We start from the raw sequence: 27,983 nt of genomic DNA on the forward strand, positions 1-27,983 counted from the left end.
TATTAAACATTAGAAGTTTAATTCGGCATTAAGAACGACTAAATTTTACTATATATTTAAACCTATGAAACATCTCTCAGCCAAATATTTTAATAAAATTGGAAATTACTGAGAGTTTCTGAAACTATCTTTATGAAATATACAAAGTTCTATAAACTAAGACATAATTTTGACTATTTTTTTCTTTGATATTTAAAAGCTCGTTACTTTTTGGAAGAACACTTGAATATATCAACAAAAAATCTGGGGTTGCAGGAAAAGTGGATCTGCGCATATGATAGAGACTGACCACTTAACTTTTCAAATGACCATTTTGTTCATTAAGTGTTATGTTAGACATCTCTAGTGATCATCATGTTGCACAAGCCACAGTGAGAGACTACTTCTGACTCCACTCTAAAGGAGTTTCTAGTAAATGATACAACCACAATCTGCCTGTCTTAGACTTCTGGACCTACGGAAATATGATATTTGCAATATAAAGTAATTTCCAACTTCCTTGCCTATATCATATGATGCATTTATTTCAACCAGCACTGACGATAACTTTCTTTTGGTTTTAAAATTCCATCAAACTCTCCTTTTCTTTCTTGTGGGTATAGAGTCAAACAGATACCACTGGTGGAAGACAACGGAGAAGCCAAGGACTAAGCCCATGCAGGTCTCAAATCAGAACTACCAAGCATCCATTTATAGAGCCAATGTGGAACGAAATCTTATTTGGAAAATTTAAATAGCAAAATAAAAGCTTTCATTTTCAAAGTGACATGTTTTGGCCCTTCTGCATGTAATTCAGAATAGAACCAGATGTTATAGAAATTTGTTTGTGAAAATCCTGTATAGAATTTGTTAGGCCTAACAATCCTAATTATTTGTTAGGCCTAGTATTTAATTGTTTAAGTAGTAATTGTGTCATTTGGGTTTCTCATCTTTATTTTTTTGGGTAGGGGGGGATAAACACCCATAGTTTTGATACTCCACAAAATGAAATTTAACTGTCACATTAATTATTATTTCATGGATTCTCACAGGGGGTGATACTGCCCTGAAGGGGGCGATCGTTCATTCTTTGAGAGGTGAAACAAAAATTTCTCTTTTTGTGTAAGGAACACAGATATACTTACAGTATATAAACAGACATACAGTACATACACTAAAATGCATGAAGGGATTAGACAAAAAATGCATGACGGTATTAGACAAAAAAAAATTAGACAGTATAAAAACAGACATACAGTACATACACTAAAATGCATGAAGGGATTAGACAAAAAAAAATGTCTAAAGGCTTCTTAGAGGAGCAATAATAAAAGCAAGTTTGGAAGTTCCTGAACTATTCCGTTACATTCAAAGGTCAGGGGAAAAGCCAACATAGGATATACATTTCATAGCAATTTATACAATCATTCAGTTTCCTGTTGCTGCATTTTGTAAACTAAGACAACAATATTATTTCAACTTTATTCTTTTTAAATATTTTTCAGTAAGTTATGTTCTAGGAACAGAAATCTGCCAGCTCTAAATAATCTATAAATATCTTATTTCCTTCCTTGGAGTTATAAGTACATGTTTGACCAGTATAAAATATTTTTCTCATATTCTAGATATTTTTAAGGATAATTTAGAGTTTATAGGAATTTTTTCATCACTGTCCTTCTTCCTACATGAGTCACTTACTGACCTTGGATAAACAGTACACTAATGCACATCTGGGTACCACTATTTTCTAACTAGGTGAAATGCTCATTCAACATTTACTTTTATGTGATATACTTACATGAGTGTAAATGATGTCCTTCAAACTCTTAGACAATAGACCCATACTGTTTAGTTCATAGAGAGTATAAATCAAGTATAAATATGGAGGTTAATCATCAGTGACATGTAAACCTGTTACCACTACTATGTTTATCTGCCTCACAATATTTAAAATTCTGTCACTTCTGTTCATAACCAAATCTCCAAGAGTAAGATGAGCAAAGAAAAAAAGAAAATTGGCACATTATTTTGAAAACATTACCAATACTTGTCCTAAGTCTAAGGATGAAGTAACTTTTTGTAATCTAAAATAATAAAAAGAAAAATCAAGAATGTCTTAATTTATATATAACATAAATATTAATACAAATAGTAACAAAATATATAAAATACTTTCTCACAATTTTTATTATAATCAAAGAATGAGTCATGGGAAAATATGTCAAGCATATTACATCAGAAAATACTTATAATGCTCTCAATGCTGACTTAAGAAAATATTACATTTGGTTGAGGGTGATTCAGAATAAAATACCACAGTATTTCTATTATAAATCCATATTTTAAATGCTTAAAAGGAACATTGGAAGGAAATAAAATAATCTTTAATTTCACACAAATTGGAAAAAAAACTACTGAAAGTATACATTTATAGTAACTATAATGACTGTATGGCATATCCTAGACTGAATTTCTGTGTTAAAAAGTCTAAAACAATCCTTTGTTTCATTCCTTGACTATAGTTTACATTCCTGCCAACAGTGTAAAAGTGTTCCCTTTTCACTACATCTATTTTTTTTTCTTATGGCCATTCTTGCAGAAGTGAGGTGTTATCACATTGTGACTTTGGATTTGCATTTCCTTGATAATTAGTGATGTTGACCATTTGTTTTTGTTTTGTTGTTGTTGTTGGCCACTTGTAAATCTTCTTTTGCGAATTGTCTATTCATGTTCTTAACCCACTTTTTGATGAGATTGTTTGTTCTTTTATTGCTGATTTGTTTGAGTTCCTTGTAGATTCTGGATATATTCGTCTTTTGTCAGGTATATAGACTGTGAAGATTTTATTCCACTCTGTGGGTTGTCTGTTTACTCTGCTGGTTATTTCTTTTACTGTGCAGAAGCTTTTCAGTTTAATGAAGTCCCATCTATTTATCTTTGTTTTTGTTGCATTTGCTTTTGGGTGCTTGGTCATAAGTCCACCTAAGCCAATGTCTAGAAAGTGTTTTCCAATGTTCAGGGAAAAGTTGAAAGCATTCCCCCTGAGAACTGGAACAAGACAAGGATGCTCACTTTGACCACTTCTATTCAGCATAGTACTGGAAGTTCTAGCCAGAGCAATCAGACAAGAGAAAAATTAAAAAACATGCCAATTGGTAATGAGGAAGTCAAACTGTTGCTGTTTGCTGATGACATAATCGTATACTTAGAAAATCCTAAAGAGTCATCCAAAAAGCTCCTAGAACTGGTAAATGAATTCAGCAAAGTCTCAGGATACAAAATTAATGTACCCAAATCAGTAGCTCTGCTATACACCAACAGCAATCAAGATGAGAATCAAATCAAGAACCCAACCCTTTTTACAATAGCTGCAAAAAATAAAATATAATACTTAGGAATAAACTTAACCAAGGACATGCTAGCCCTGTACAAGGAAAGCTACAAAACACTGCTGAAAGAAATCAAAGATGACACAAACAGAAGAAAATATATCCCATGCTTATGGATGGGTAGAATCAATATTGTGAAAATGACCACACCACCAAAAGCAATCTACAAATTCAATGCAATTCCCATCAAAATACTGCCATCATTCTTCAGAACTAGAAAAACAACCCTAAAATTCATATGGAACCAAAGAAGAGCCCACATAGCCAAAGCAAGACTAAGCAAAAATAACAAATGTGGAGGTATCACATTACCTGACTTCAAACTATACCATAAGTCAATAGTCACCAAAACAGCATGGTATTGGTATAAAAATAGGCATACAGACCAATGGAACAGAATAGAGAACCCAGAAATAAAGCCAAATACAGTCAACTGATCTTCAAAAAGCAAACAAAAACATAAAGTGGGGAAAGGACACCCTATTCAACAAATGGTGCTAGGATAATTGGCTAACCACATGTAGAAGAATGAAACTGGATCCTTATCTCTTACCCTACACAAAAATCAACTCAAGATGGATAAAAGACTTAAATCTAAGACCTGAAAGCAAAACATAAAGTATTTAAAGTTCAGGGGGATAAACACCATTGATGAGAGCAAAAACTTGTCAGAAAGCATGAAAACACTTTCTGTGAGGTTCAGTGTCATAGCGTGATAAGCACTATAATTTAATGCTGCAGTTTCTACCTACAGTTACACTTTCGGATTAATATATTGCAGTAGCTCCTTAATAGAAAAAAAAAAAAAAAGAACACACAAAATGCTGGGTGACTACTGGTTGCTTTTGGAGTGATCGTTTTTTTCTCAAACCTTCACGAATTACTGTAGTCCAGGCATTTAGGATCAAGAACTCACAGGGTTGCCAGAGACAGACAAGAAATAACCATAGAAAGAGAAATATCCACCAGTAATTGTTCTAGGCAATGAAAGCACTTCTTTTTCACTGTCAAGTTATAACAATGAATTTTCATAGTTTGATTTTGGATATGCCAAGGAAAGTTGATTAAAGGGAATCTCAATGGAACCATTAACCATAGTGTGGGATTTGGTAAGACTTGGACCCTATCCATAGTGCTTTAGTGACCCAGGTAACAAACATTTTCTCATATTTTGTAGTGTCTCACCAGTCATTTAAGAAGGTTTCCAGGGTATTAAGTTGTAATATCAATTCAGTAGCAATGAATCCATTATACATAGTACTGATTGGATAAGCAATTTACAATACACCAGAAAAATCAGCAGATTTCTTAGAAAATAATGTTACTGAATAACATCAAGAAATTACAACAGAAAAAATTATTTAATAAAAGTACCTATATATTGTTTCTTTAAGCACAATACTCAAAGTAGCTTTTAGTATAAAATGAAAAAATATCTCAGGGGATGATTTCTTAAAGTATTACTATCATATAACTAGTACTCCAAAATTATTCAGGAATGTGATTTTCAGAAAACAAAATAAAATATAGCACAATAATTTGAATGCAGCCTCACGTATCTACATATTCTTAATAAATTTAATTATTCCCATAATCTTGAAATCATATGTATTTTTTTATTTTAAATTCTGACGGGGACACATGACAATCTGATCAATACTTCACAGTCCTTGGTTATGGTTAGTGATTTTACAATAATTTATCTGTTAAAACAAAATCACAAAAAGCCTCAGGAAGAAGCAGACTAAGAATGTTACAGAAAATGGCCATGGCATGTGAGGAGCTATAAAAAGTGTATTTTAGCCAAAGTGGTACCATATTGAATTATGTGTTCTTTAGTAAATTTTTCTGCCTGGAGCACTATTTTCATTTTACATATAAATTATAAACTAGGTCTTACTGTCATTTTATTGTCTCATGTAAATATCAGTACTGGGAATATTTAATAACACCTATTTTACTAAATATTATAATTGTCTGATCAAAGTTTTTCCATAATACTCAAATTAAATACTTTATAGAGCTTATATTGAATAAAGAAATTACAAGGAATTAAACAGAAAAGTAATTATTGGGAAGCAAAACTACCTTTGTTTGGACTGGAACTTTTTGTCTCGCCATTGGCTTGCTTTTAATCAGTTTTAACCTCTATACTTTTACAAGTGTAAGCAACAAGGCAAATGTGGTAGGGAATATCCACCAAAACTTCTTGTGCAAACTTAAATTTTAGGTTCTTCTTTGGAGTAAAATAGGCTCTTCACTGTTTACAAAGTTATCCCAGAGTTTTGAAAATTCTTTCTGTTTTTCCTATGTATTCCTCTACTCAATCTCAGCTGCTACAATCAGACAGAAAGCATGAAAACCCTTTTTTCTTGTGTCTGCAAGTTGTATTAGAACTTTCTAAGTGACAAGTTTAAAGTTTAAAGAAAAAACAAGGGTATTAGGGAGGATAGAATAGAAATTCATCTCTACAATATGCTAAAAATAAAAAGTACTTCCACCGTTGTCATTTTTTTACTCTCAGTTGAAATTTTTTCAAAAATAAAAATAACTTTTATCATGATAATCTCCATTTTCATTCTTCTTTAGCTGTACTTAGTTCTGGTTGAAAGTAACCCTAATATAAGTACTTGGACTGAATCATACTTTTTCACATCTGTTTTGACACAAGTTACCTTATTTAAAAAACAAACTAATGGCCTAAAGTGTCTCTTATCCTCCCTTTGCAATAAAATTCTATATTGCTATAAACTTTACGCACTTTTTAAATACAAAATTGTCACCTGAAAACACGAATTTACTTTTTAATCTGTATATGTAGCCTACTAAGAGAAATGTTAAAATGAATCAAATCCATCATATCAAGAATAGAATTGAAAAACCTAAATGGACCAAAGACTTCGGTTAATTTTCTAAAAACTAAAATTAAACCGCATATTACTGTAGAATATGCCAGAGTTGAAAGTTAAATCCACACAAGAGAAGACTGTAGCAAAGATGGGAATGTGACAGCTGGAAGGAAAGAAATATATGCTCAAGAGGCATATTGACTTTATGTTTTAAGATGAGAGACATTTGGGAATGTTTAATTATTGATGAGAAGGATCCAGCCATGAGATTATACCCAAATAAACAAAATGCAAAAAGAAAAAAAACTACTTGAGGTTTGTGTTAAGATGTTACGGGATTTTTTTGCATGAATTCCTCCACTTAAGCTGAGATACTTGGGCATGGGGCAGAGAATAAAGATTGCAGTATTTATCCAGCTTTGAGATTTCACTGAGTAAGCGTGATGAAAAGGCAGAAGATGGAAATTGATTACTGTCAAGAATGTTCTTAAAATAATAAATCTGGAGATCTAAATTGGATAAGACACGGAGTAATAAAAAGAGAAGATGAGGACAGATGAATTTAGACAAAGGAAAATAGTTAATAAACTGAAGGCTTTGAGTATGTCATTGAAGAAACACAGTTGCAGAGGATCTCGAAAAGGCAACTGAGAAGGTACCACATCTTCAATCAAGCATGAAGTTATAATAGTGAGTTTTAAACATGCAGTTATCTACATGTTTTTGTTATCTAACACATTTTTGCAAATAAAAACGTATTTGATGCCCTCCAGCAAATTAAATAAGGAATCTATGGAGGTCAGTATCATAGGGTCCATGAAGAAATGGAACTTACCCGGAAGTGTAAAAGAAAAAGAAATCCCAAACTGATTTGGGCCACAGGCATGAACTGTAATCAATATAAATGAGAACAGGAAGACAGGGGTCTCTTAGTTGAATATTTTCTTGAAGAAAGAGGAAATTTTATTTAAAGTATGATTAAGAATCTATAAATTCTTAGTTATATAAGAAAGGCTTGTCTTAAAAATTACAGTGAAAGAAAGGGATTAAAATTTCAGGTAAAATAGAGTTGACCAAGATGAAGCAAATATGAATGAGATGAAAATATAATAATTCTTAACATTAGTATCTTATTTTTTTATTCTGCACTAAATAATATGTGGAACAGTAATATTATAAATAATGTATATTGGTTTTTCAATGTCTATGGGAAGTTATGAGTAATAAAACAGAATATAAATGGCACAAAATCTGACAGTGTAAAATGATCTATATAACTAAAATGTGTCTGGGGATGAAAAGGAGAATATAGGTCGATATAGATGAGAGTGTAATAGAAAATCAAAACAATAGAGGTTTGATTTATGATCTAAAATAGGGATATAGTTACTAGAAGAAGTAGAAATTGTAACATAACCGACCCAACTTGAAGAATGGAAGAAATGAAAGTGTAAAGTAATGTACTTCATTTCACTTCCTCATCCACCATGTAGATAATGTGCAACATTGATCAACTAGGATTCAGAGGTAAAATAATAATTTTTAGAATTATTTTTCCAAAATGCTGAAAAGTTTTAACATTTTAGTCATATGAAAGAAGATGAAGTGTGACAGAGAAAATGATGTTCAACTAATATCACTTTTAGTCTTTGGGTGGTTGTTTATAATCTATTTCTTTATACTTTACTATACAGAACACATGATCTTTTTATTTCCTGGTTCTGGAAACCATTTTGGCTCTACTTCGGTTTATTGCAAGCCATTCTCCTTGGGACCTATCCATGAAGACCACCCAAAAGTCAAAGGCAGGAAATAGAATGGCTGAGTAATTTCTCAATGATTTGCATTATACTATAGCTCTACATTCCTTAAAAATTGCCTATTTTACTTTAGATAAAGTTCAAGGTGTAAAACTGTGGCTCATAAATCCCTAAATAACTGAGTCCTAACTGCTTTTGAGGTTGTGCTCCTCCCTGTGCTCATTGGGAAAATGATGATGATCTGCGCTTCTGGCAGTTCCCAAGGTTCATCCTTAGGAAGTTAGATAGGATGTCTCCCATAACAGACCCTTCCTGTAGAAGTCCCTGACTTGGGCAAGCTTTAGTCTCCAGAGAAGCAGAATGAATGTGAGTGTATATGTGCAGAGAGGATAGGGATTTATTTTAAGGAACTGGCTTATGTAATTGTGGAGGCTGACAAGTCAAAACTCTGCTGAGCAGGTCCTCAGACTAGAGACCCAGGGAAGAACTGATGTTGCAGCTCAAGTCAGAAGACAGTCTGGAGGCAGAATTACCTTTTTCATTGGGACTCAGACTTTTTTTTCTTAAGGCTTTCAACTGATTGAATGAGGGGGACCTGCTTTACTCAGAGTCTACTGATTTAAGTGTTAATCTCATCCACAAAATATCTTCCCAAGGGCATCTAGATGGGTATTTGACCAAATTTCTGGGTCCCATGGCCTAGCCAAGTTGACACATAAAGTTAACCATAACTTCTAACCATAGAAGACAACTTTTTGACTATTTAAATACTATACATGACTTTAATTTTTTAATTGTTATTTAAGATATCTACTATAAAAAGCACAAGCTAAGTGATAAATTAATTATCGCAAATAGAAGCAGTGAATTTCGGTGATCACTACACATAATACTAAAATACCACGAGGATGCAACTAACAAAAGGCTTGTTCCTGGTCTCCAAAGATTTTATTTTTCTTTTCCCATACTTGAAGATTATATTAGCCTTAGTTCTCAAGGCTTCTGGACAAATATGAAAAGGCTATTTGAAAATGAGTAAGTGGAAATTTGTTCTACTTTGTATTTTCTGCTATAACTTTTATAAAATTCTCATGCATGGTTTCTCAATCCCTGTTTCTTCCATGCCATGTAAAAAATTAGCTGTAAAAATAGGTCGTCACATCAACTCTGCCTTTGACTTCACTTATTCCCATAGAAAGCTATTTTTAAAACTGTATACTTAACCTAAAATAATTCCAGTATAGTTTAATTTACATTGTTCTAGCTTACATGACACAAATAAATTTTTGCTGTAAAAATTTTATATCTTAATGTGAAATAAGAAAAACTGATCTAGTAATAAGTAGCCTTTGCTTTTTATCCACTTTGTAGTAAAATTGGCAAAAAAAAAAAAAAAAATCCTACTGACCAGCCCACTTTGTTTTATGTGCTGACACTGAATTAGAGTTTGATTGGAGATTATTTCTTTCTTTTCCTGCATTGTTGATTTCTATGTATAACTAAATTGCTGTCATGTTCTGATTCTGGGAATATGAGTTTTAGGAGAGTCAATGAGAGAACAATGTATGTGCCCACAGTCAATTTATATATATTCTATTGTGTATTTATATGAAATACATATAAACTTTATTTATAATTTCCTTACTTCTTCTCTCCAGGCTCTATGATAACATTGAGCATGTATTCTGTGTCCACACCTTTGTGAAAAACGTCTATACTCACTGTTTCAAATGATTCAAAAAATAAGAAATTAATATATAAATCTCTTTGTGTGGAGGAAAACATAGAACAGGCATCCTGTCAAGTATGATTTATAACTTGGAAGATAAAATTATTCAGTGATACATGTATAAAAGGTTGACGTTTAAAGAAAATATACAAAGTATCTTGCTGAAACCACTAATCTTAAGTCCAAGGATTCTGAAGCTTGTAAAAGTTGAGTGATTGTCCAAGATCGTATGTGGAATCAGTGGCGGGGTTGAGATTAGAGGTCAACTTTCTTGAAGATTAATGTAGACCCACATCCCTATTCTTCTCTTGTGACTCAATTTTCCTATTACACTTCATACTCGATAGATTCCTATGTGCAAAGATATTTAGAATAATTCTAAAGGAATTTGGGAAAAAAGAAATTGTTTCTACAGAAACCAATACAGGTTTTTAATATTGTTAAGAATAAAAAAATTAGCTAAATATATTGGACATAATTAACAGAAACTAGTGTAACTATGAGACTTAACTGATAAAAATATCCAAGCAGGAAACTTAAATCCTTAGTGCTGTAGGTTCTACCATGTTACAGAAATAGCAATGCATGTTCTGACTGACAAAACAATGAAATCATCTATTGGACTGAGCAATAGTCAGCTCTTTCATGAGAGGCACAGAGCTTGAAGTCATACAACAAAAATGAGTTAGTTTGAGAAGTCAGAAATTTATCAGAAGACTATAAAGATTATAATTAGGCTGGGCATGGTGGCTCATGCCTGTAATCCCAGCATTTTGGGAGGCCAAAGCAGGTGGATCACTTGAGGTCTGGAGTCGAGTACCAGCCTGGCCAAAATGCAGAAACCCAGTCTCTACTAAAAATACAAAATTAGCCAGGCAAAGTGGCACAGGCCTGTAGTCCCAGCTACTTGGTAGGCTGAGGCAGGAGAAACACTTGAACCTGGGAGGCAGAGGTGGCAGTGAACCAAGATCACGCCACTGCACTTCAGCCTGGGTGACAGAGCGAGACCCTGTCTCAAAAAAAAAAAAAAAAAAAAAAGATTATAATTAGTTAACATATAAATGTTATATTGATGATTGACGGCTAGGCACGGTGACTCACGCCTGTAATCCCAGCACTTTGGGAGGCCGAGGGGGGCGGATCACGAGGTCAGGAGATCGAGACCATCCTGGCTAACAAGGTGAAACCCCCGTCTCTGCTAAAAACTACAAAAAAAATCCAGGCGTGATGGTGGACACCTGTAGTCTCAGTTACTTGCAAGGCTAAGGCAGGAGAATGACGTGAACCTGGGAGGCGGAGCTTGTAGTGAGCCGAGATGGTGCCAGTGCACTCCAGCTTGGGTGACAGAGTGAGACTCTTGTCTCAAGAAAAAAACAAACAAACAAACAAAAAAGTTATATTGATTTTATGTTTGAACAAAATCTTTCAGGAGTTATTTAATAACGATACTTTGCAAGTAGAACAAGGACTTTCATGAAGAATGATAACCAGCTATTTTCTAATACCATATATAAGGCATGTAATTTTATGATGATATACCAAAATAGAACATGTTAATGCAATACCATGAGGGCTTTGGCAGTTACACGAAAGCACTAATAATAAAGTTGGTTATATCTTGACGTCAGCAAAGAGAGGTGATTCTTTTGAGCTCTTCAAAAATGGGAGAGAATCTTGATGTGAGGAAGAAGTGTAAGGTTTAGCTTGATTTGCTTAAATCTAGTATGATAGACTCCTGTTTAAGGTCCTTTTGACTCTATGATTGTGCCATAATTTAACAGTAATATGTCTCAAGAAATATTTTCACAGGTCTTAAATGGAAATTGAATTTGGTATGAACTTTGGCAAGTTATTAAACTCTCTGGGCCCAGTTTGTAATACATAAGATTGGGAAGCTGGGCTAGGGTGAAATTTTCAAAATGTGTCTTCTTTAAGCATAGATACTGAGATATGCCACAGTGCCAACTGAGTGATGCTCACAACTCTCTCCTTACTTCAACCTGTGCAGGAAAAGAGATATTATTCATAGCCTTGTTGGGATAACAACAGTAGCATGCTTATTATTTTACTGCCAGTATGCTTTCATATGGCTAGTTCCAGAATTGAAGTGATTGTACTGTATTATTTTTCTTTTTTTAAAAAAAATAATAGAGATGGGGGTCTCACTATGCTGCCCAGTCTGGTCTCAAACTCCTGGGCTCAAGTGATCCTCCCACTTTGGCCTCCCAAGGTGCTGAGATTACAGGCGTGAGCCACCATACCCTGCCAGAGTAATTTTTTTTTCAAGTTTTTCATGTTGTTACATTTTTATTATTATTTAAATAAATGCATATTATTTTATTTTTATTGTGCTACTGGTAGATATTAAATTCATTTATTTATCTTTTTCAAAAAATATTGCCATGGATAGATATATCTGTAGCTTTTTCCATCTTTACTGGTTTTTCCATTTGATATATTTGCAGAAGTGGAATTATTAGGTTCAAAGGTGTGAACATTATATAAATCACCACATTGTTAAAAAAACTTATATATGATTCACCAGCAGAGTACTGAAATCCCAATTTCATAGTATCTTCACCAGCACTGGAAATTACTTAAACTTTTCTTTGCTAATGTAATATGGAAAATAAATTGCACTTTGCTATGTTTATAATATTTCTTGGGTTACTATATTATTTTTACTCTGAGTTATATTTTGTCTATGATGATTCATATGAGTGGATAAGTGTTAACCAGAAAACGATAATGATAGTTAATATTCATAGTGTTTTGAATATATTAACTCACTTAATCCTTAAACATCCCTATGAAGATAGCACTGTTTCAGCTTTCTAAAATAGATATGGACATTTCGACATAGGAAGTAAAGTCACTCAGTTCATACATGTTGTAACTCTGGTATTTCAGAATTGTCCAAGTGTCTAGAGAACAGGATGGTAGGTGTGAATGAATACACACAAGATAAATGAGACTACTTAAGTCTCTGTGGAGTTTTACAAGTCTCCTAACTGAACTTTCATATTGTTTTATTTGGTTTCTTTGTTAGTTTTGTTTCATTTTTATTTTTTTTAATTCCTGTATATGCTACAATCATTTCTTAAAACTCATATGCTGATATGTCATCTGATATCCTAAGGAAATCATAGTATGAAATTCTCTTTCTCTTCATAAACAATATTCTAACAATCTATACTAATTTTCTAGGTCGAAGAAAACATGGGACGCTTTAGTTCAATGTAGTAATACATTTTTAGCTGAATAGCTTGAGATCTAGCAGGTCAAGAGATTGGCCCAAATCTCAGTTAGCAAGTGATAAAACTGTAACATTTTGTTACCCCACACTTCTTTTCTTTACCTTGCTATTGACTCTTCTTTGTCTAGAAATATGTTTGCTGTAATTATGGCAAGCATGATGGCAGAGTCTCTCTGTTTTAAACTCTCTTACAAGCAAGGTGTTAAATTCTCATTATTCTAAGGCCCCACCTGTGCATTAAATCCTCATGCAGAGGCAGAATGTGAGAGTACAGTACATGCTTCTGAGGAGGATACAATTAACCCCATTCCTATTTGTACTCCATGTCACATGGTCACATTAAAAGACTTTATTGTTTTGCAGATCAAGATTGTTTGAGGCATCCAAAGTTAATCTTGAATTATTCATGAAATAACATTATTTATTCATTAGTTCCTGGGTAATTTTGCTTAGCCCAAGTACCTACAGTCTTTTGTTTCTTATATGAAGATGTGTTAGGACATTAGACTTATATGAGATGTACTGTATTACAGCGCAGCTTCTAACCATTTAACCTAACATAGATACTTGGAGATGGGATGCACAGTTAAAAGAACAGATAAGAAAATTAAGCTATGGGATGCTAATCAGAAACAAAGTCAAATCTTTTTGCAGTGATGGACAATTGCTCAAATTCTAGTATCTCACAATTATCAGTGCTTCTTGTAACCTAGTATTCCGATCTCTGAAAGGACTCAAATATTGAAGGGACTCAAAACATCAGTTCTGGACAAGGAGATTACTCAAAACCCTTAGCCTGAGAACATACCTGAATGCTCCCAAACAATGCTTTATCAACCTGTTTACTTGAGAATAGCATAGAAACTCTCTGGTAGCATATAAAATAGTGTTTTAGGGATTATCATGTAATAAGAAATGGTCTGTGAATGAGAAATAGAGCAGGCGAAAGAAAGAGGATAAAAACAGAAATACAAGAAAAATAAGGTGAGGGTGCTCAAAAAGGTTTTTATGATTTAGAAGATATCCCCATTTATGAGAATAGAAAGGAGTTACAATTGACACACACAAAATTAAGCACATGAGGTTATAGCTGGAATAATTATGTGATGTATTTTTCAACCAATCCCTTTTAAAAGTGAAAGGGGATGGCTCTATTACACCAGGACAACAGATAGAATCCAAGACTGTGTTGGGTATATCAGGCCATGTCACTCTGCTAAATATAGAGGACTTAAGTGAATACTTAAAATGAATAGTATTGTATTTATCAGGATACATTGGAATACACACCTGGAACCTTTGGAGTACCATACTTTAATAGAAATAGTGCCAGTAGAGTACATTTAAAGTGAAATGTCTTGGATGGGGGTGGTGGCTCATGTCTGCAATCCCAGCAATTTGAGAGGCCGAAGTGAGAGGATGGCTTGAGCCCAGAGTTCAAGACCAGCCTGGGCAACATAGCGAGGCCCCAGCTCTAAATATAAATACATATATATATGTATGTGTATATATATATACACACACACACACATATATGAAAAAGAGAAGAAAATAGAAAACAACTATAAAAATAAAGTTAATGTCCTTTAAAAATATACGTGAAATTGTTGAAGAAACTCAAAACATCTAGCTGGACTAAACAAATGAATAAATAATGATAGTCCTTTTAAAATGGTTGAAGATATATCAGACAACCTGTGAATGAGGCTCACGTGGTCTAGATACATAGGCTATAACTGGAGCCAGTGTGTGTGATGCATGAAATATTTTAGTACAACATAAAAAGAGCTGAAAATACAGTGTCATGTTTTAGGGAGTTTGAGTTCACCTGGGTTAGATCACAGCTCTGCTGTTAGTTATGTAGGTGACCTTGAGGAAGTCACTATCTTTTTGTGTGTGTTTTCTCATACTAAGAGAGTCACTATCTTAGGATATGCATGTAGCCTTCTTCTCAGATTCCTCACTGCTAACCATGTCTGAAAAATCTTTGTATAAACAGAAGTAGCTACAACACCAACCCCCATACTTGGTTAACAAGATGTCTCTGAGAAATTTCTCTCTAATCAAGATTATCATTGTATATTGTTAGAGTTGGACACATTGGTTTTCTTTTAACCTTATAGTCTAGAAGTAGGCATACAGTCCATCTGACACCAGGCTAGGGCACCCAGAGAAAACCTGCATAAAGGGTAAATGTTAAAACAATTAAGAAGGAATAGCAGGAAACAACGTGGTCTAGAATTCAGAAAAGCCAGTATAGGTTCAATATAGCCCTACACCAGGAAATTCTTCGTCAGCCATCACTGAGCAAGTACCATCTTGAACCTACACTAAACTATAATTCCTTTATATATCTGAAAATAACTCAAGGTCCTGAAGCTAAAACTGAGTTTTTTCTCCTTCTTACCTGACACATGTGTTTCAAGTATAAGAACCATCCTTTCCAGATTTCTGAATGAAAGAACAATGCCACCTTCAGAGAACACCAAATCTAACACCACCAGTGTGTTTTTACCCTCCAGGCTACAAGAAAGGATTATTGTTTCAATATACTGTAAGGATGAGTTATATAAACATTTCCAACAAATTATCCTTGATAGAGCAAGCAGAATACTAATAGAGCTTCCTGTGTGTACGTGCGTGTGTGTGTGTGTGTGTGTGTCCACTCATGCAAACTTTGAAGAAGGACTGTATGTGACAATATGTGTGTGTTCAACGATAGGTTATCACACTGAAATTGTCCTCAGAAACATCACATTTGTTGTATTTTTATACAACATATTTTAATAATTTTGTGCATAAAATAAAGTTTGAGTTAAGTACTTATGTGAAATTTTCCACTTGTGGCATCATATTGGAGCTTAAAAAGTTTTAGATTTTGGAGCACCTTGGATTTTGGAATTTTGGATTAGGGATGCTCAACCTAAATTATCTGTCTAGCTATCTAGCTATCATCTATTAATATCTATTTATGAAATTACTGAGTCATATGTCAACTTCATATTGAACATTTTGAAGAACCAAACTATTTTCCAAAACTGCTTTCCAATTTTACATTTCCATTAATAATATGTGAGAATTCCAATTTCTCTACATCTTCAGGAATATTTGCTATCTTTTTGATAATAGCCAATCTAGTTGGTGTGAAGTAGTATCTCACCGTGGTGTCGATTAGCATTTTGCCATGGCTACTGACTTTATCTGCCATTTATATATCTTCTTTGGAAAATACCTGTTTTGATCCTTTGCCCATTTGTGATTGGCTTATCTGTCCTTTTACCAAAGGGTTATAAAAATATAAAAGTATACCAATGAGTTTTATACTAATGGGTTATAAAAATATATAAATATACCAATGGCATTTTGCCCCTCTCTGCCTTCTGATTGGTGAATTTAATCCATTTATATTTAAAGTAATTACTGATAAGGAACAATTTACTTCTGCTGTTTTTCTTTTTGTTTTTGTATGTCTTTTACCTTTTCTGTTTTGTTTCTCATTTCTTCCATTACTGCTTTTGTTTGTGTTTAATTAATTTTGCTTTTAGTGTACTACTTTGACTCCCATGTAATTTTCTTCTGTATATGTATTTTAAGATTTTTTTTTGGTTGTTAACAAGGGAATGATGAGTGATAACTTAAATTTATAACAATCTAATTTAATTTGTTCTCAACCTAGATTTCATAGCTTGTGAAAACTCTAGTCCTACACAGATCAGTTCATGTCTCCCTTATTTTACTGTTGCAACAATTACATCTTTGTACACTGTGCTCTCATTAACATAGACTTTTTGTTGAGCATTTGTCTTTTAAATCATACAAGAAATAGAAAAAGAAGTTTTAAACCAAAAATACAGTACTCCTGGCTTTTCTGTTACATATATAGTTATTTTACTGGAGATATTATTTACTCACATGGCTTTGAGTTGCTGTCTAGGATCCTTTTGTTTCACCTTGAAGGATACCCTTTAGTATATTTAGTAGTGCAGATTAGCAATGAACACCTTCAGTGTTTGTTAATCTAGGAATTTCTTTTTTTTTTTTTTTTTTTTTTTTTTTTTTTTTGAGACGGAGTCTCGCTCTGTCGCCCAGGCTGGAGTGCAGCGGTGCAATCTCGGCTCACTGCAAGCTCCGCCTCCCGGGTTCACGCCATTCTCCTGCCTCAGCCTCCCGAGTAGCTGGGACTACAGGCGCCCGCCACTGCGCCCGGCTAATTTTTTGTATTTTTAGTAGAGATGGGGTTTCACCTTGGTCTCGATCTCCTGACCTCGTGATCCGCCCACCTCGGCCTCCCAAAGTGCTGGGATTACAGGCGTGAGCCACCGCGCCCGGCCGGAATTTCTTAATTTCTTCATTTTTGAAGTTTTCTTCTGCATTTTGAAAATTTTGCCAAATAAAAATAATTGGTTGGCATTTTTTTGTCTTCCAGCACATTAAAGATCATCTCACTCCCTTTTGGCTACCATGGTTTCTTACAAAAAATTGGCTGTTAATATTATTGAGGACCATTTATGACAAGTCATTTGTTTCTTGCCACTTTTCAGATTTTCTTTTTGTCATTTGCTTTTGACAACTGGATTATAATGTATTTTAATGTAAAACTCTTTGACTTTATTCTACTGAGAGTTTAATGAGCTTCATGTATGTGTAGATTCATGTTTTTCATCAAATTTGGCAAATTATCTGCCAATATTTTATCCAATATTTTTCTTCTTTCTTTCAGTGACTTTCATAATGTGTATAAGATATACTTTATGATGTTGCAGAGTCCCTTTAGGCTTTTTTTCCTCATACTTTTTTTTTTACTTTTCCTCATTACTTTTTGCTACTTTTCTTTGTTCTTTTCTTCATACTTTTTTTTTTTACTTTCTTCTTTGCAGATTGAATAATTTCAATTGTCCTATGTTTATGTTCATGTATTCTTTCTTCTGTCTATTAACATCTGTCTGTTAAATCCCTCTAGCGAGTTTTTGATTTTAGTTATTACACTTCTCAGGTCCAGAATTTTTATTATATTCTATTTTATAATTTCTATCCTTTTGTTGATATTCTCATTTTGGGCACACATTGTTTTTCTGGTCTCCTTTAGTTCTTTGTCTATGATTTCCCATAATTCTTTGAGCACATTTAAGACAGTGGACTTAAAGCTACGTGTAGTGAGTCCAATGTCTGGGATACTTAGGGTCTGTTCCTGTCAATTAGTTTTCCTTTCAATTTTCTGTAGTTTTCTCTCTTTTTTTGAATGCTTTATATTTTCTTTTGGTGGAAACTAAATTACAATGTGGTAACTCTGGAATGAGATTCTCCTTCTTCCCCAGAGTTTACTGTTGTGGATTGTTTAAAGTTATAATTGTCTTTTGTTTTGTGACTTTTCCATAGAATTTTTTCAAATAATATATTTATTGCAGTATGTGGTCACTGAACCCTCTATTTCTTCATTTAGTGGTCAGCCAGGGACCAGGCAGATATTTCCTTAAAGGCTTGAAGTGAAAAACAGAGAGAGAAAATATTCTTCAAGTCTTTGTAGCATAAATCTGAGCTAGAACACTCTTTATCTTTTATCCCCTGCTTACATGGAGCCTGCAAATCAGCCAGTTACAAGCCTAAAGTCTTCTCATATTCCTTTGAGCATGAAATGTCTGGTATTCAGATGAATGTTTTAGTCTTCCTCCTGCTATATATAATAGATGTCTAAGCTCTTATTCTCCACCCACCTTAAATACTTTCTCCTCTGCCTCCTTATTCCAGGGGCTTTTGGGTCTGTCTCTATCTGGCCTCATCTGACAGCCCTTACCTCAGGTAGGCAGAAGAGGTATATGCCTTTAAATCTTTGGACAGACTCTGCTATCCAGAAATCCACTTAAGTGTAGGAGGAGGTAAACAAATATTCTGCACTGGTTTCCCAATGATTACCCGATGAGACAAAACTCACAACCACAGTATTTTAAGAACAAAGCTCATGGTAGCCTCTTGGAAACAGCAAGCTGTATCAGGAATGTGAGGTGTCATCAAGACTGCTAAAGCACTTCTGGGGATGAGAGATGGTAAGTAGGTGAGCAAAAATGCCTCAAAGCTGTTACTAAAAATGAAGTGGCATTTTCTTATTAAGCATTCCTCTTATTACACATTTTAGATTAAATTACAGAGTTTCACAAATTTGATTCTATTTGCCTCTGCCAGTTTATGGTTGCTTTAGTGGAGGGACCAATTCTTTGAGTTCTCTATTCTGCTATATTCTGTGTCTTTATTTATTCACCATATTGATTTTTTTAAAATTTGCATTCTTGGGAAAAGGAGGGATCTGGACAGTTTCAGAGGTTTCTATTTGGCTTTCCCCACTATAATAACTACTTCTCAATAGATGAATGGCAAATATAGAATGGCAAATATAGAATTACAAATACTGCAAAGTATATCAATTCTAATTAAGCACTCAAGGATTTGAGAAATACCACTGCATGGATCAGTGGATTCTTTGGGTTTAATGGAAGCAAGACTTAAGGCAATCCAGTGTGATTACTAGAAATCAGGACTCCATTGTTACCTGGCTACCAAAGACCCCCACTCTGTGATAATTTTTTGAATCTTCAGACATCATTGTTAATTCAGAACCTATACTGAATAATCTTTGAATAGTCTGGATATTCCCATTTTTTCCTATATATAGTCACCCAAGTAAATAGCTGTAGGCTCCTTTGGGGAAAGATGTGAGGTAATTAGCACAGTATATACCTGCCATAATGTTCAATGTTCTTATTTCTAGAGACATTGTTAAGTCAATAGAAATTGGTTCAAATTTAGAAACTCAGCAAAGAATTATGATTTTTTTTTGAGATGGCATCTCACTCTGTCACCCAGGCTGGACTGATGTGGCTGCAACCTCCACCTCCCAGGTTCAAGTGATTCTCCTGCCTCAGCCTCCCAAGTAGCTGGGATTACATGCATGCACCACCACGCCTGGATAATTTTTTTGTATTTTTAATAGAGACAGGGTTTCACCATGTTGGCCTCGAACTCCTGACCTCAAGTAATCTGCCTGCCTCAGCCTCCCAAAGTGCTGGGATTACAGGAGTGAGCCACCATGCCCGGCAAGAATTGTGAGTTCTATTAGAATATGGATACCACTCTCCTTATCTTTCATTCTTGATTTTTTTTAATTTTGGTTATAGATGTTCAGCAGTACCTTTGTTGGCCATCTGTTTATTTTTTTCTCCTAGTTGTCCTGTAATCCATTTATTTAACTCTCTGTGGGTCAAGCCTCCATGGGTACCTCTGCAACCTTCCCAGTCATGATAATAATTGAATTCTCCTGGCCCTTAGTAGCTAAGCACAATCATTTCCTCTTTATTATTTTAGGGGTACCATCAATATCCCTAAGGATGGTAGCAAACACAGTGTTGGTATTGCCTCCCCAGCCATCCTCCCCTGCAGAAGAGAACCATCAACATACTTAATGATACTGGTGCCTCTCTTATAATATTTCTTATGGCAGTAAACCAAAGGTATGTGAAACAAGTCTAAATTAATTTAGAAAGTTTATTTTGCCAAGGTTAAGGATGCATCTGTGACTCAGTTTCAGAAGGTCCTGATGACATGTGCTCAAGATGATCAAGGTACAGCTTGCTTTTATAAATTTTATGGAGACATGAGACATCAATAAATATATGTAAGATGTACACTGGATTGATCTGGAAAGATGGAAAAACTTGAAGTGGGGGCTTCTATGTCATAAGTAAATTTAAAGATTTTCTGATTGGCAATGGTTACAAGAGTTATTATCAGATGAGATCAGGTGCATCCAGGGTGATATGGCCATAGGAAACAGTTTATTATCTAAATAAAGGAATGTCTAGGTTACAATAAGGGGTTACGATGACCAAGGTTTTATCTTGCAGATGAAGTCTCCAGGTAGAAGGCTTCAGAGAGAATAGATTGTAAATGCTTCTTGTCAGACTTAAAAGGTCTGTTTTATCAGTAATTCCAAGAGGGAGGAGGTTATAATGAGGTAATGAGGCATGTTTGCTGCCCCCATTCCCACCATGGCCTGAACTGGTTTCTCAGGTTAATTTTGGAACGCCCTTGTTGAGAGAAGGGGTATATTTGGGTGACTGGGGGGCTTAGAATTTTATTTATGGCTTACATGGCCTTAATAAGTGTTGCATCCACTTGGTTTTCCCATTGAATATAATCCTTTGATGGGTCTTCTGGCCTTACATGATATATAAATTTTGCCATTAACTTCCTATTAATAGTACTCAGTCTCATTATTCTCTGCAGAGTTTCAATACAATGTAGCAGTAACCAGCCAACCCTACTGTCTTTGTAGGCATTGCTACTCTCATATTTTTCAAATGTTCACACCTGTATACCTGTCATAGAATTTCCTCTAAGAAAACATTTTCCCAGGTTACTATTGGTAAAATGTACAGCTATGAAGCCAACACATTGTGTTAGGTGATATCTATGCCCTATATACCAACCAAGATGCCATCCTGTTTGTTGGGCAGTGAGTGAGTCAGTTCCAAATTCCAGTCTTGTAACCTGTTTACTCAGACTACTCCAGTTGTGGTATCACTTGTGTTAGTCCAGTTCTTCCAAGAAGCAGGTATCAACATTAGATGAATTATACAAGAATTGTATTAGGGGACATACCTGTGAGAGAAAATGGAGAAGCAGCAAGAAAAGGCTGGGAGATCCAGTACACCAGAATGTAATTCTGGTCCTGAGTGAAGAAAAGGGGGAATGAAGACTTAGTAGAAGCATCAAATAATGTCATGAAGTTTAAGAATGCTGTAAAAAGACTTTCAGAGAGAGTTTGAGCCAAAGTCTACCATCAGAGGAGTCTACTCTTTCCAGGATTAGTTTCATGTTATTATTATGTCCCTGCTATGCTTAATCATTTGCTGTTAGAAAGCTGTGGCCTTGGGAAGCATGGCCTTACTGCAGATGAAGCAATGGATTCTGGAGTTCAACTACTCCATGGTGGTTGGAGGTCTACAGGCACTCTCATGGCAGACACACAGTATAAGGTATCAACTCAAGTTTAGCTATTTATTTTAAAAATTGATCAGGTTGGGTTTTATGGATGTATGAAGCTATTCAATTATATATACTCTATTAACATATCTAATTAAATTAATAATTAAAGAAACAAGGACAACATTCCTAGCATTATTGCTTAGCATAAAAAATACTGTAAGACTAGAAAAATAAATGAATGTGTATAATTCCATATATATCCACCTATGTATGGAAAGGAATGACCATTATGCCATTATTCATAGAGGATAAGACTGTCTGAATAGACTATTGAAATAATAAGAAAATTTAACAGTATTTATTAGACATAATCAAAAATTAAATTTTGTCCTGTAATTAAAACTAGTCAGAAATTGCCATTGAAATGCATAAAATTTCAAAGTAATTAAAAATAAAAATAAAATAAATATTAGAAAAAACACTTAAGAAATTTATTTTAAACATTTATAAATTCTTATAAGACTACTTTAAAAAATGGAGAGGAAAATTATGCTCATGAATGGGAATGTTTAATATTTTTAAGTTCCTCAAGTTAATTTCTAAATTCAGTGTAATTTCAATCAAAATCACAACAGAATATTTTATCAATTTAAGCAAGCTAACTTTAAATTTTATATTAAAAATAGGGTTATGAATCAATAAAACAACTTTTAAAGAAGAATAAACTTGAATTGAAAATGCAATTGCTCTATTAAAACATAAAATGTATTCATAAGTCTATAGAATGAACAGACTGTAGAATTTGTATAGAGACAGATAAAGTAGATGAATAGTTCAGAACAGAAAGCCACATATATGGAAATTTAAAATATGACAGAAGATAAGCCGGGTGGGGTGGCTCATGCCTATAATCCCAGCACTTTGCAAGACCAAGGCGGGTGGATCACGAGGTCAAGAGATGGATACCATCCTGGCCAACATGGTGAAACCCCATTACTACTAAAAAATACAAAAATTGGCCAGGCGTGGTGGTGCACGCCTGTAATCCCAGCTACTTGGGACGCTGAGGCAGGAGAATAGCTTGAACCTGGGAGGCGGAGGTTACAGTGAGCCGAGATCGTGCCACTGCAGTCCAGCCTGGCAACAGAGTGAGATTCCATCAAAAAAAAAAGACAAAAGATCTTTCACTTCTAGTGAAAAAATGGTAACAAGGACTATATTTGCCCTCTGAGCCTAACACCACTAAAAAACTGAAAAATATGTGAGAAAATCATTTTCAGTCATCAGATATTAGGCAGGGCAGGACGGTCATCCCTCAGAGAAGGGAAACAAACAAAGGGAGCTTGTGATTGCACAAGATTGGTGCCCAGAAAAATATATCTAAGCCTTGAAAAAAGCAGCAAAGGGGAGGACCTGGTAGAATCTAGCAGTCTCTTAGAGGTGAAGAGATAAAGTTGTGAGTCCAGGAAGTGAGTTGGGAGGGTAAATATCTAGAATTCACAGATCAGAGGACCAGTAAGGAGAAAACGACAAAAACTACAAAAAAGGCAGAGCTCTGAGCTTCTGTCCTCACTTAGTCAGAAATTTCCTGAGGCTCAGGAAACATTCACCTGAGAAAATTACGGAAAATAATTCCTGAAGTTGACAAGGAACCACGAGCAGTTTGTGTTTCCATCAACCAGACTGGAGAAAGCTTGTAATTAATTTTCCTTTTTTTGAGATGGAGTCTCGCTCTGTCACCCAGGCTGGAGGGCAGTGGTGCCATCTCAGTTCACTGCAACCTCTGCCTTCTAGGTTAAAGCGATTCTCCTGTCTCAGCCTCCTGAGTAGCTGGGATTACAGGAATCCAACACCACACCTGGCTAATTTTTTGTATGATTAGTAGAAATAGGGTTTCACCATGTTGGCCAGGCAGTTCTTGAACTCCTGACCTCAAGTGATCCACCAGACTCGCCCTCCCAAAGTGCTGGGATTACAGGCATGAGCCCCATGCCTGGCCCAAAGTTTCTAATTCATGAAAATTCAGGGCATATGCTTAGAAGTGTCTGCCTTAACAGTAAGTCAAATTTAATTCTAGACTAAAGACTACTCTGATCCTGATCCTTACAGCAAATTTAAATGCAGAACTTGAAAGGAATAAACTGTTTTCAAGCCACTTATGTGCACACCAATAATAAGCTTAAACTTATTTGCAGAAATACAAAAGTATCCATCACTCAAAGTAAAATTCATAGTGTCTGGCACCACCTAAAAATTTCCAGGTATGCAAAAAAGCAGAAAAACATGATCCATAGTAATAAGGAAAATTATTCACAGAAATTAATTAGTATTGAAGGATACAAAAACAAATTATATAAAACATATATTCCAAATGTTCAAGAAGGTATATGGATCATGTTTTATATAGACATGAAAGATACAGAAAATATACTGAAACAAGTTTCTAGAAATGAAAAATAAACTAACTGGGATAAATAAAACACACACAGATTGACATTAACAACAGATTAGACCTGTGAGCTGAAAGATTGGTGAACCTGAAGACACAGCAATAATTAGCATCCAAAATAAAACACACAAAATAAATACTAAAAGTAAGTGAGCAGATCATCAGTGAGCTGTGTGGAAATTTCAAGCAGCATAATATACAGGATATTGGCTTCCCTGAAGGAGAATGTATACATATATATAAAGTGTTTGCATATGGGCAGACATTTTATTTTTGCATTTATATATGTTTTTGCATTTATAAATGTGTTTGCATCTATATAAATATAAATATATACATATATAAAGTGTTTGCATATGGGCAGAGTGGGCAGAGTAGAGTGGGCAGAGAATGGGAAATTGTTCTTTACAAAAGGAAATAAAGAATTTGGGGATAACTGATAAGTTTATTTTCTTGATTTTAATTATGATTTTATTAATACATATGTAATAATATGTAAAAACTTGTCCCTTTATATAATTTATGTGCACTTTATTATATTTTATTGATAAATTTTAAAACTTAAAAATCAGTGGAGAAAAAAGTGACAAATAATCTGATGATGTGGGGACATCTTGCTATAGGCAAATAAAGAATACTTTACATTTCATACAAAAATATATACCAAGTTTGAAGTATAAAATTTGAAACATCAAGAAGATATCTTTAGAACTGTAAAGTAGAGAGCAAATTTTAAATAGGACCTGAAAATGAAACCATAAAAGTGAGGGATTGAAAAATTTAGTTAGATTGAAACTAAAATATCCCATACATGAAAAGACTTCAAAAAAATGTGAAAAAAGACTGCAAAAAACTATTTACAATGCAGAGAATTAATATATGTAGCATATAGCAACTCCTTTCTAATTGATAACAGAAAGACAACTCATTATACTTATTACTAAAACTGATGAAATATGAAAATAGCTGATTCATTATAGAAATTAAATGTCCAACAGATATAGAAATGATTCTCAAACTCACTAGTAATAAAAAGCTGTAATTTAAAAATTACAGTAAGATTCCAATTATATTTCAATGTTTGTCAAAAAGTTAAAAATCTTGATATTATAGGAAGAATACAGGATAACTATAACTAACATTATTATATACTCCTAGTAGGACTGTAATTTTCTTTTTTCTGTTTTTGTTTGTTTTTTTTTGTTTTTTTTTTTTTTGTTTTTTTTTGAGATGGAGTCTCGCTGTCTCACCTAGGCTGGAGTGCAGTTGTGCAATCTTGGCTCACTGCTACTTCCACCTCCCGGGTTCAAGTGATTCTCCTGCCACAGCCTTCCAAGTAGCTGGGACTACAGGTGTGTGCAACCATACCTAGCTAATTTTTTTGTATTTTTAGTACAGACGGGGTTTCACTGTATTAGCCATGATGGTCACAGGGTGTAATCCCGGGGTGCTGGAATTACAGGCATGAGCAACCGCGCCTGGCCGAGTGTAAATTTTTTAAACACTTTGCAAAGCTATATGTCAATATCTATTACACATTTATAATACATACTCTTTAACTGAAAATTACGCACCAAAACTTATACCATAGAGGAAAATCTATCAGCAAGAAATGGATTTTAAAATTGATGTTACAGATACAATAAAATAGATGAACTAGTTATGTACATCAACAGAGAACCCTCGAAAACATAGCACTTAGTCCCTATATATAAGTAACATGAAAAATGTAAAGCAAAATAACATGTACATACTACTTTATATTTGGCCTTTATTTTGGATAATATTTTTACTAAGTAAGGGATTTTGAATTGGCTTTATTTTTAAATTTTGGTACTGTAAAGAAAACCATTGTCTTCAGGTTTGCATAGTTTCTCAGGAGAAGTCAGCAGTATTTCTTATATTTCTTCATGTGTGTATCACTTCCCTTTCTTTCTGGCTTCTTACAAGATGTTCCTTTTATTTTCTGTGTTGTTTTTAGGAATGTGAATATTATATCTAGGAGTGTGTGTTTGTATCTATTTGTACATGCGCATGCATGTGTGTGCTTTCATAAAAGAAACCCAAGCTTCTTGGCTCTGTGTTTTCATATCTTTTACTATTGTTGGAAATTTCTTAGCTATTCTCTCTCAAACTTTTCTTCTGCCATATTCTTTCTCTGTTTTCCTTGAGCGGTTCTAATTACATGTACATTAGAATATTTGGTGTTCTATTACAGCTGTAGATGCTTTCTGTTTTTATTTCATTACAGCTTTTGGAACCTTTGTTTTCTTCTTTTTCTTTTTTGTGATTATATTTAAATAATTTTATTGTCAAATTTTCAATTTTGTTTACCTTTCCTTAGCTGTTTTATGGGTTGGCCATTTAAGTAAATTTTTCACTGCTATTACCTTTTCCTTTCTATTATTTTAATTTAAATCTTTGTTCTAGTTTTCATCTCTGCTGAAATGCCCTATTTGTCCTTCATGTTGTATGTCTTTTCTATGAAATCTTTTAACCTATTAATTAGAGTTATTTTAAAATTTAATCCAACCTTTAAAAATCTAGATTTTATATATATGTCTGTATTTTTCATAACTTTCTTTCTTTATTATGGTTGTTTTTATTTTTTCTTATAATTTTGCTTAAATGTTGGTCACAATGTATAAAGCAGTAGTGACTAAGAGAAAGAGTAACATGCCTGAAAACAATCAATTTGTCAGGCTCTTAGTATGAGGTATTGGCTGGTTCCTTGGTATGTTTTGCTAAGAGTATGTTCAAGACACAACAGTCTTCAAGTCTTTTCAGCAGTGAAATTCTATTGCCTAAGCTTAGAGTAGGGGCTGCAGAGTCAAAAGAATTTTCTCCTTTTTCTTGCCCCATCCTCAACTTTCAACCTTACATACATGCCTTTGTCACAGATGTGGTTTCTCTCCTCTTGCTTGCCCCTCCTCTAGTGCTCTGCTGCTCTGGTTTGTTACTAGATGGTTACTCAGCTGATGGGCAGGAGCAGAGATTTTATATGTTGTCCTGGTTCAGCCTCAGTCTTATGTGTTTATGCCTCAAAAGTGTGGTTTTATATTTGAAATATACAATATAAAACTAAATATTATATATTGAAACATACATATATTTTGAAGTATATAGCCATATATATTGAGAAGTATTAACAGTACATACAAGATTGTGGCTTGCATTTGCAGAAAGAAGGTGGAGAATAAATTTCAGCAAGAAACCCAGAAATATCAATAATATGCGTAATATGTAATTTCCTAAGCAGGTTAGTTGTTAAAAGAGTGCTATTGTATTATTATGCTTTTGTGCCCATTTTTCGTGAATATTATGCACACATAGTTTATATTTAATAAGATAAAAACTGCTAACTTAGTTTGAAATTTTATTCTGATTAGTTTTATTCCTTCTTTCATCAATAATAAACATGTATTATGAACAGACACAGTATTCTTACCAAGACCACTCAGATTTTTTTCAACTTGACAGCAGAATATAAAAATAACAGTATATTTTAACCATCTGCAAAAGAATTACATAATTGCTATTTCTCTACAAATACTTGTTCTGAGTGAAGTAAATTTTATTCAATTAATTGGCAGTCC

Source organism: Gorilla gorilla, chromosome 11, assembly GCF_029281585.2.
Source record: "Gorilla gorilla gorilla isolate KB3781 chromosome 11, NHGRI_mGorGor1-v2.1_pri, whole genome shotgun sequence".
NCBI lineage: Eukaryota > Metazoa > Chordata > Mammalia > Primates > Hominidae > Gorilla > Gorilla gorilla.